The sequence below is a fragment of the Balaenoptera acutorostrata genome, chromosome 17, assembly GCF_949987535.1.
Source record: "Balaenoptera acutorostrata chromosome 17, mBalAcu1.1, whole genome shotgun sequence".
NCBI classification, from domain to species: Eukaryota; Metazoa; Chordata; class Mammalia; order Artiodactyla; family Balaenopteridae; genus Balaenoptera; species Balaenoptera acutorostrata.
In genome coordinates this window covers 74,018,579-74,030,414 of record NC_080080.1, presented here as the reverse complement: position 1 = coordinate 74,030,414, position 11,836 = coordinate 74,018,579, and the positions used below count along the sequence as shown (strand labels likewise).

At 38.6% G+C, this 11,836-nt stretch overlaps 1 pseudogene; it reads left to right on the top strand.

Annotated features, from left to right (window-relative positions):
- Nucleotides 1-1,734: 1,734 nt before the first annotated feature.
- On the top strand, nucleotides 1,735-10,338 carry LOC103015424 (prothymosin alpha-like; annotated as a pseudogene).
- Nucleotides 10,339-11,836: the final 1,498 nt, after the last annotated feature.

Below are 11,836 nucleotides of genomic sequence, written 5' to 3'. Positions count from 1 at the left end.
CCTGATGAAGTATGAAAGCATGGTGGGCATATGAGTGCTGAGGAAGTCTAAAATGCAATGTAGTCTTCTAGACAGCAACATCAAGGGACATAATACACTATTTCTTAGATTCATTGCTGCATGCTGATGTTGAGATGTAATCTAATATTTGATGATGATATAAACTCCATATTCAAATCACATGGTCTAGGAAAAGCAGGTAATTTTAAAAATGCAATACACTTCAGTTAGGCTATTCCCCATGAAAAGATGAGAGACAACAGAACAAAATATACTGGAATAAGGCATAAAATGTGTGTTAATGTACGGTGTCTTTTCCAGGTTACTTTGTGAAGTATAGGCCATTCCTTAATTCACATCAGTGTCATGGAGAGTATTTTGGGTGACAACCCTTTCATCTTACATAGTAGTTCACTAAAATAATTCTATAGTAATGGGTAATTTCTAAAAATACTCCCGAATTTCTTGTTTAAGGACCTCAAAATGATTGAAGAGGACCTTGGCTGAGTTCTTCTTCTACCCAGAAGGTAAGACTGAGTTGGGAAATTAAATAAAATGTCTAGAGGGATACATATCCAGCAGTTTGTGAAGATTTCAGACTTGCAAATAACTTTCATAATGATTCTGTTTTCCCTGAACATCTTTGCAAGGGCAGAGACCATCTCTGTGCATTCCTGTGGATTATTTTGGGTCCTTTGGCCATCTTCTAAGGAGGAATAATTTAAGGGGAAAATTAAGAGAAATTATCAAACTAGAAGACATACCTTTTAAGGGAACCAGGTTGAGTAAAGTACCTGGTTCTAAAATGTTTTTTATTGCTTATTCTTATTCTTGCATAAATTATCTATCATAAACAACCTATGGTAAGTTAACAATATTTTATTTATACTTTAATTGGATGTGTATAGTCCTTAGGACAAGTTAATTAACATTTGTTTTTATATGCCTCTCTTTCATTTGTTCTCAGAGGATCTCAGAAAGATAATTAAGCATTCTCTAAGGCACTTTCACAGTCCTTACTACCACTGATTGCTAATAAGACAGCAGAAAGTAATTTAATCTTTTCAGGTTAATAGAATATTTTTGAAAATCTGTTATTTTTGAGTATGATAAAATCAATTACTAAAGCAATAATGGTTTCAGACAAAAGCTGGAATTAGAGCAAACACAAAGATGCCATTTGTTTTAATTTGTTCTGTTTAAGTCTGTCAATCAGCTTACATACATGAAATTAAGAGTGTTTCACTTACAAGTTTAAACAAAATATTGATTACTGTAAATTTTATGTCTCAATAAATACAGCACAAATTAGTTTGGCCCGAATTCCAGACATAGAAAAGAATATGGTTGCCACAGAAACAAAGTGTTTATTAATATTTTTATTTTGAATTATGTACAAGCTGCATTTAACTACAGGAGTGGACTATTTGATGCATTTATATTAATTCATGATCTTATTTCTAGTGAGCATTCTAGCTGATTGAATAAAAATGTCAGCATATTTAGAAGAAATTTTTATAATCGGGAATACAAAAACATTTAAAGAAAGTAGAAATGTCCTTTTAGCTGTCTCCAAACCAGATCAAGAACAGACTTTTTAATTCCCCATTTTTTCTTCTTTCTTATTTAACCTGGCAATCCCTACACTTGAATGCAACCATTTATTCATTCAACAGACACTCGTCTAGAGTAATCTGTCCCTCCCTGGGAAATTTTGATTAAAAAAAGTGCCACATGGTGGATGGTACCTCTGCCCCAGCCTTTGAAATCGAGGCGCGGGAAGCAGAAGGCGTGCCTGGAGAAGAGAGGTGAAGCCGACAGCTAGAGAGCTACTCCCCGCAGTCAGCGCCCTGGCACCTGCTGTTCGCTGGGAACGCGTGCCGCTTCACACCTTCGTGCCTGTGCCCAGCTGTTCCTCCACTTGGCGGGGCTTCGTCAGTCCCTCTGCACCGCATCACCTCTGCCTCGTAAGCACGTTCACTGCTCAAGCTCACCTCGTTCATTAAGTCCTCCCTGAGCATCCCTCATCTCAGGCCATTCTGTTGTTGTTGTTGTTTGATCTGCAGCAACACAGCGTGAGAGAGCATGGCATATGTCTTTGACTAGTCAAATAAATTCATATATTTTCTATTTATATAAATATACACATCAGAGAGAAAGGTAAATTCCCACTCATCACCACTCTTTTCTCCAGCCGTGTTACATACCAGTGAAGAGTGGACGTTCTGGGTTGGACCAGCTTCATTTAAATCTCAGTTTCATCAGTTACTAGTTGCAGAACATATGAGTTATAATTTATTTAACTTTGCTGTGCCTCAGTTTTCTCATTTAGAAATTGGGGATAATAGCTATTTTGGAAATTGGGGATATAGTAGTTACGTTATAAGGTAACTGTAAACATTAATTTTTATATAAGTATAAAGCACAGTGTACGCATTCAATACACATTAGCTATTAAGTAAAGAAATTCTGCATATCCATATCCACAGGCAAATTTAGAGAGAGGAAAAGGCACCCATGGAGAGAAAATCTTTTGGGAGCTCGTTTATTTGCTTCAGAAAATTAACTCTGCCTCAGAGTATATGGGGCAATGTTACCCAAGTGCCTTTACTTTTCCAAAGAACAAAGTCATGGGCTATCAGTTTCTTTCATGGCACCTTTGTATGAGTCCTTTGGAGTAGGAGTCAAGGATTCTAAGGGAGTTATTCCTACAAGAATTACCTCACCTTTTGCAAATACTGATCTGGCCGGGTAGATACCAGGTGAGTGTCCATAGGCACAAACAAATTGACAGTGGCCTGCCTGGGATCAGGGAGCTGGTAGGAAAGTTCCTGTTTAGAGGAAAGATGATTCTTGGCTACCTGGCTGCTTTGGGTTATGACCTAACTCTCTGTGGTAAGTTTGCTAGCCATATAGATAGCGAGTATGCCTGAACATGCTAAGCGGACCATTCACCATGTTTTAATGCTTTGGCCTACAGTCAAAAGTGAATTGTTTAAAAAAATACTTAACTCTGAGTATAAACTAAAGAGAATATCAGCATTTTTTTTCTAGCATCAGAACAAAGGGAAAACTTCCTATTCTGAAAAGCTTCACATCTATAAAATTCTGCAGGTAAATAAGACCCAACATATTCATCTGCTGAAGTGATAAAATTTGCCCTTTGATTTTTATGCTATAGTCTCTAATCTCTGTAGGACAAAAAAAAAGGTCACTGCACAAAATAACACCGTGGCAGATTTTTATTAAAGACTTTACAGTAAATTAGAAAAATTATAATATAAAAATACAAATGATGAATATAGCACTGACTATCATTTATTGCCTATCTACTTGTGTCAGGTGCTTTATATGATACACATTCATCCATTCTACAGGTATATATTGAGCATCTTCTGAGGGGATGCCATTAACAGTACAAAAATGACCACTGCTCTCATAACCAGACTAAAAAGAGGACAGACATTAAGCACTCATCACCATTAATCAATTTCCATTGTGGTCGAAACCATAAAGGATAAATTCAAGTGACATGGGAGGACTTTGCTGAAGGAGTGATATTAAAACTGGGAATGACAGAATGCTAGATGAAGTAGTGATGAGGGACAGAGACACCTTCCAAGTAAAGAATACGGCATATGATAATTGAAAGTCGGGTGTTGTACCCATTTTACAGGGAAAAATAGAGCAATGTTAGAAAATACTCATTTTGACAAAAATAAAGTTCTGGAACTTGGCTATTAAAATTACACTTTTATAGAAAAATACTCATTTAGGAAATAGAAGTCCTAGCTTTGGACCCAGTTATAAATTGATATCCACACTGGGAGTTGATGACACTTTTATAATTATTCACTGTGTAAGAATTGAATCTGCAAATACTAAAGATTCAGTTCTACTCATATGCAAAGCCTGTTCTTTGATTACGGTGTTCAATTTTTCCAACATTTGGAAAAACAGGTTTATTGTTTCTAATATTCCTATTGCCTAAACGTTTGCATTTCTTTCTCTCTATTATGCTAGGAAAGTTTTGAATCTCAACATCTTTAGAGGTAGACCATGCTTGAGTCCAAGTTTTAGTCATATAATCACCTAAGCTTTCAAATTCACTCATTAACACAGTAAATCCAAAAGTTCTAGTAAGTGCACCCACATCAATCATTCTGGTCTGACCCCATGTTATATTGTATTCTCCTTTGTCTAGTACCCTAGAATCAATTCCCAGGCATAGTTATCTATGTGTTTGCAATGCCATTGTTGTATTACCTATTTTCCTGTTCTCCTGAGACATCCTGACATGGACACCAGCATCAGCCCACATGATCCTCTCCTCGGTCATTAGGGTCCCAGAACACAGGTTCCCTCCTCCAAGCTCAAAAACACCAGAACTAGCCAAATAGAATCAAATCCCTTCTCTGAGGTCTGCGTTTCAGCTTGATGGAGCTCATTTTCCAAGCTTCTAAATGTTAATAATCTCAACTTCTCCCCCAGCTTACCTTTCCCCATGATAATGTTGTAGATATTTCCTCTATATATAGGTTTAGGTATACAATATACCTAATATAAAATATATTGCCATGATACCTTAATGTGGATTTTTTTTTTGCATTGTTACCTAGTTTACAATTCTGTACGCGTTAACAATTCTTCATATTAAATTCTCTGTTAAAATAACTACCACAATTTGTCTCCTGAGTAGACAATAGACTGATATAGAAGTTTTTATCAGGAGTCGTCCCAGGAAATAGTCCCTCAAAGTCGGGATTTGGGAGTTGGCTGGCTCATGTCTCAGAGCTTGAACACAATCCCAGGCTCCTTGCCAATGGGAAATGAGATGCTAATTAGTCCTAGGATACTGCAGAATTATGAGTAATCACCTTCGATTGATTTTGATGAAGTGCCTTCTCAAGAAATTGTCTTGGGGACCATGAGGTTTCTGCACTGAATTTTACAGTAATGTTGACTACAGAAACAGTGACATGGAATTAGTACTGGGCTGGTAAATGTTTAACAACTGATTCTCAAAGAAAATTATCTGTAGTCGTGGTCAGTTTCCTAGGTGTAAATATTCCCACCATGACCAATATGGATCCTCAAATGTGGTGCCACTGAACACAGAGTTGGGAAGAGATGCGCACATCATGCTAGCTGGTATGAGCCGACTCCAGCATCTGGTGGCATGGGATGGGTTTTTCTGACTGCACTGGGGTTCTTACAGAAACACAAACTCAATTCTGTAAACTCTCAGGTCAAGTCATGATCAGAGAACAAAGAGCTTCTATGCCCTAGAAGAACCTCTTATTTACGAAGCCATCAGAAAAAATTTTCTGAAAAACTAACATAGGCTTTAGTTGTGAAGTTTGCAGAACTACAACATAGAATGGAGTCACAATCTCGTCAGGTTTTTCATGTGAAATTGAGGATTGTCATTGGGAAAGTGGGGGACCCTGAGGCTTGGATCAGGGGCATCTGGGTGGACAAATTGAAGCTGAAGCATCCGGGTCACGCTAATACTCCTTTGCATTGTGAACAACCTGCCTCCCAGTTTCTGAGAAACTAGACTTCCCTTGTTTGAATACCTTGTCTTGAATAAAATAATCATGAATAGTTATTTCCTTGGGCTTTTTCACCTTCCTCCATCATGCTTCTCGGAACATGGTGAAGGTATGACTAAAGCAGCTGATTTTTCTTCTTATAAAAAAGAATACTTTGGTTCTCCAAGTATGTTGCCAGGAACAGCAGCTCTGCATCACCAGAAAACTTGTTAGAAATGCAATTATTAGGTCCAACCCTGGGCCTATTGAATGAGAGACTCTGGGGTTCAACTCAGCAGCTTGTTTCATGTTTAACATCCTCTCCAGGAGATGCTGATTCTGCTGAAGTTTGAGAATCACTGCTTAAATTCGGCCTTGAGCAACTTATATTTTTATTTCCTAGATTGGGGGAAAAATATTTAGCATCAATTCAATGTTATGTTTTTTTAAAAAGTTATGCAGAGCTCTTCTTCCTAAGAACTCATATAACATACACATTTCATATATTACAGGCAAATGCAATCTTTAGTGAAGGGTATCATTCTGTCTTTTATGTTATAAAAATATAAGTAATGAAGTTATTTACATATTTGCCATATCAAATCAACAAGTATTTATTGGATACCTTGTATGTACCCATTCAAGTCTTAGGCACTAAGGGACAGAGTAAGGATAACTATATCTTTCCTAAAAAAGACATCAAAAAGGCATTTTCTTTATCATTTGTGATAATTAAGATAAACTTTCTTTAGTTATACTCTAGCAAGCTCCATTGATTGAAGATCTCACAATCTTATTGAGGAAATGAGGCTAATAAAGTAAAAGCAATTAGTAATTAGTACAAAATAATTTCCAGTCAAGTGACGTCTTGTACAGTACTATAAATTATTAATGCTTCATTTGTTAGACTAGAGGAATTATTGTGAATTTTAAAAATAGGAAGTCTTCAGTGGAAACACTTGAAATGAGCCTTCAACATGAGCAAAACTGTGTTTGCTACAAAGGAGAGGGTGAAGGGTTCTGCTAAGGAAGAGCATGTAAGAACAATGGTTTGAAGGTGGAGATTACCATATACGCAAGGCAACAAGATGGATAGTTAGAGTAGTTGAGGAAATAGTTTAATTAAATCAGAGTTTAATCATATTAAATATGAATATAAGTGCACTTATATTTGCACTTTAACCTGTATTAACACTGGGTAGCTCATAAATCACGGAGGACTTGAAAATGTGACTTGAAATGAATGGACATATCCTAATTTACCTGAGGCTGGTAAAGGGCAGTGGAATCTGGCAAGGAAAATGGAACAAGACAAGATAAAGTATTGGGATCATAGTGGATGAATGTACTGTTTGATCCTTGATTTGACCAGCAAGAGGTAAATCTAAAACATGAGAAAGCTTTAGGAAAGAAGAGAACAGTGTGGCAAAATTATGCACTGCTGGGATCAGACAAAATATATCAAAGGATTATCATCACACGTATTTTTGCCATTTGTCCATCAACAAGTAGGCTAACCTTCCCTGCCCAGCTTTTCCCCCCTTCTCTACCATATTTAACCTTTTGAATTTCATATTGCAGATTGAAAATGAGAAGGGGGCAGTAGAAAAAGAGAGATGGATAAGATCGGACTAGGGAAGACATTTAGAGAATGGTAGATATAAGCCATGAGGCTTAAGGGATTTATGTGAAAAAAAATAAGGAAGAAAGCTAAGTATTGCCATGGACTGTGTACGCTATTCACTACACGTGAAAAATACAAAGAATACTTGAGTTACTTTGTAGTTGCTTATAGTTATTGGTCTGTGTTCTTTGCTCTGTGACTGGACCACATGACTTATGATGTCAGTTTAGTGATAGCGAGCATCAGGTTTATACTGTGATATTTACTATGAGAAAACAAATTGCATCTCTTAAGTGCATCGTGAGTTAAAAGGCTAATCAATTTCACTCATCAGCTTGTTCATACCTCTAATCTCTGAAGAGAATCCACATTCTCCATAACTTCCAAAGAGGTACCCACTGCTTTCCCAATCACTCTACCCTGGAAATGTCTCTAGATTGAGAAGGGGGAGGGTAGGAGGATAGGCAGAAATGTTCCTGAACCAGTTGAGACAAGTCTAGAACAGCCTCTAGATAAAGCCCCATACTGTGACTCATCCCCATACTGTGACAGGGACTCAAATAAATCACAGTAACTTCAATCACCTCTTATATTACTGTTATTTTGTAGGAAGTCCAGATAAGGTTCTTTGAGAGAAGAAAAATATTTCTCTTTATGGAATCCCCCGCAAGTCACCAGTAGTTTTCTCTGAGTTGATAATTATAACAACAACAACAAACTAGTGTTTATTGAGTGCTTACTATGTGCCAGGACTATTCTAGGTGCTCTGCAGATTTCACGTGTAAAACAATCCCCACAAGAAAGGTTCTGCTGTTATCATCACTGACCCTAGCTAGTGAATGGCATAGGCAGGTTTATCATCAGGCCATGTCCTGCAGGCCATGTATTACTGAATGATACATCTGAAAATATTCTCACAAAAACAGCTACAAACAAGTCATCCAGAAAAGATGGTTATAATATTTTACTTGCAAGTTTTAAGAAAAGAAAATATTATTACTTCCCATGATAAGTATAGCCTAATATTTGTAATATTATTTCAAATGAAGCATCATTTTTTATATCTAATCCAGTGATTTTCAGCCAGGTTAGATTTCATCCTCTGAGGACATCTGGCAATGCCTGGAGACTTTGTTGGTTATCAAAATCAAGGGTTGCTACTGTCTTCTGGGATGCTGCTAAACATCCTACAAAGTGCTGGAAGGTTCCCCACAGGAAAGAATTATCCAGATGAAAATATCAATAGTGCTGAGGTTGAAAAAACATGATGTGCTCTAAAACTCTTCTTTTTGCATTATTCTTAAAATGAAATAAGAGGATTAATTTAAATAAGTATTTACTGATTTTTCTCTCTCTTCTACCTTCGGCATTTAAATTATCAGATGCTTCAAAACTCTATTTCCCAAATTAGATCCTGAATGTTGCCAATTATTCCTCTAAACCTTAGTTCAAGCCATCATCACTTCTGCTTCCATTCTTGTTCCTCCTACATTTCATTAGTAGCAGTGTAATTTTTCTAAAGCCTGTAAGAACATGGCCCTCCTCTGCTCCGTAGCCTCCAGTGGCTTCCTTTTTGATTTAAAATCAAGTCCAATCTGCACACTAGGACCTGCGGTGTGCTGCAGGACTTGGAGGCTGTCTAAGCTAGGTGCTTGTTACCCGTGATGCTTCATTTTCCACTCTTTTCCAGGCACTGCTCTTTCCATTCCCACAAATATGCCAAGCTCATCCCCTCTCAGGGCTCTGCACTTACATTTCCTCTGACTAGAGTGTTCTTTTTCTTGAGTTTGATGTGGCTTTTCTTTTTTAAAATTTAAGACCCCGCTCAAATGAAACTTTCTCCAAGAGACCCTATCCCTGACCCATGATTGATTTTCCTCATAGTATTTATGGCTTTCTGAAATGTTCTTCTGTTTTCATGTCTCAGTTGTCTATATTAATGACAAGAACCTGAGCCTCAGGAGGAAGGGACTTGGTCCTACATTGCTCTTGCATCCCTCATGTCTAGAACAGTGCCTGCCATGTATCAGATGATCAGTAAATATTTATCGAATAATGAGGGAATGATTGAAAGGATGAATAAAATCTAAAGGCTAGGAATTTGCTTAATGCTGTGGATTCACCAAGGTAGACACAGTACGTATTCTCTAATCTTAGGATAAGGTCATTTTCTCCTCAGGGAAGTAAAGTGTAAAATGACACTCCAAGAGCAGGAATGGACTGGCTGCTTGGAAAAGCCATCTTTGCATCGTTCCTGTGTCTGGCTCCCCGCCCGCCACAGTCACCACCGGACTCCGGCAGCTTTGTCGCCAGGGCCGTCAAACTCCTGCATTCTTCTTTTTTTAAACATCTTTATTGGAGTATAATTGCTTTTCAATGGTGTGTTAGTTTCTGCTGTGTAACAAAATGAATCAGTTATACGTATACATACGTCCCCCTATCTCTTCCTTCTTGCGTCTCCGTCCCACCCTCCCTGTCGCACCCCTCTAGGTGGTCACAAAGCACCGAGCTGATCTCCCTGTGCTATGCGGCTGCTTCCCACTATCTATTTTACATTTGGTAGTGTATATATGTCCATGTCACTCTCTCACTTCGTCCCAGCTTACCCTTCCCCCTCCCCGTGTCCTCAAGTCCATTCTCTAGTAGGTCTGTGTCTTTATTCCTGTCCTGCCCCTAGGTTCTTCATGACTTTTATTTATTTATTTTTTTTTTTAGATTCCACATATATGTGTTAGCATACGGTATTTGTTTTTCTCTTTCTGACTTACTACACTCCCGCTTTCTTCTTAACCCGCTGCATCGGATCACCGGCGTGCCCCATCACATCAGATGCAGCTGCGGACACCAGCTCCGAAATCACCACCAAGGACTTAAGAAAAGAAGGAAGTTGTGGAGGAGGCGGGGAATGGGGGAGAGGCACCTGCTCATGGAAATGCTAACGAGGAACACGGGGAGCGGGAGGCAGACAGTGAGGTAGATGAACAAGAGGAGGAAGGAGGAGGAGGAGGAAGGTGACGGTGAGGAGGAGGATGGAGATGAAGATGAGGAGGCCGAGGCAGCTACACGCAGACGGGCAGCTGAAGATGAAGAGGATGACGATGTTGACAGAAGTGGAAGACCGAGGAGGAGGACTGGACAGCAAAAAAGGAGAAGTTAAACTTCAGGGCCACTGTGACCTAGTCACCCTCCACTTCCTGTCTCAGGATCTAGACGTGGTCCCCTTCGAGTAGAGAGTCCCGCCGGCCCGCCGGCCCATGCGGCAGCGCCACCCGCAGATGACATGCGCTCCCCACCACCCAGCCAGAACCACAACGTGAACTTGCAACAGGGGAGGAAAAAAGAACCACAACTTCCAAGGCCCTGCTTTTTTTCTTAAAGTACTTTAAAAAGGAAAATTTTTTTGTATTTTTTATTTGCATTTTATATTTTTGTACATATTGTTAGGGGGTCAGCCATTTCTAATGATCTCGGATGACCAAACCAGCCTTCGGAGCGTTCTCAGTCCTACATCTGACTTTACTTGTGGTGTGACCATGTTCATTATAATCTCAAAGGAGAAAAAAAAACTTTGTAAAAAAAGCAAAAACAACAACCAAAAAACAATCTTCTTCTGAGCATTCCAGTAACTTTTTTTGTGTATGTACTTAGCTGTACTGTAAGTAGTCTGTTTGTATGAGATGGTTAAAAAGGCCAAAGATAGAACGTTTCTTTTTTTTCCTTTTTTTGTCTATGAAGTTGCTGTTTATTTATTTATTTATTTTGTCCTGTTTGATGTATGTGTGAAACAATGTTGCCCAACAATAAGCTGGAATTTTATTTTGCTGAGTTCTAACAACAACAAGAAAAGAGCAGGAATGTGTTATCCGGGTGGAGAATGAGAAGAGCTTTCCTTGTAAATGGATTATGAAACACTGAGGCTCAGAGCTAAGAGGGGGCCGAGCCTGTGAAGGAACTGGAAGAGGAGCGGGATGGCTGCTCTGGAGACAGGCACGGAGGAAGCAGAGTTGAGGCTGGAGGATAGGAAGGCAGATCACAAGGGCCATATAGATACTGTGAGTGTGGACTTTATCATGCAGGACTGGAGGGCTCGAGAAGGGTTTTTAAATCAGTAGAAAATAGTATCATATTACACAGTAATCAGAGCACAGGACCTGAGTTTATCAAGGCTTCAACTAAACCACATCTGCATAAACACCAAGATCAGAATTTGGGTACATAGGAGAGTTGGTGGTGAATGTTCCTGAGAATGTTTATAATCCAACACTCAGGACTCACCCCGGGTGAATGACAGAATGGCTCAGTGCCAGTCAAATCCTGGTTCAAGTGACACCGTCTCCTGCAATATATTAAATATTTCACAAATTGCAGAAGACATGTGTTTTGACTAGTGAGATTATTTCAGTTGTGAACTCTTCCAGAATTTTCCATTTTAAATAAATTGATTTAATTTCCCTCTTCTATTCATATGCAGATCTGCTAAATTATGTTTCACAGAAAGTAAAGTGGTCAGATTTAATCAGACCATTCATTCATACCAGCCAGGGCTCTCAGTAATTACTTTTTATATGAGATAATTTTAATTTGCCTTATATTTACATAATGAAATTATTTTGTATCACTTCCCAAGGTCTCAGGAGGAATATGTTAAAATATCAACATTCGGTAGTCATTAAGTATT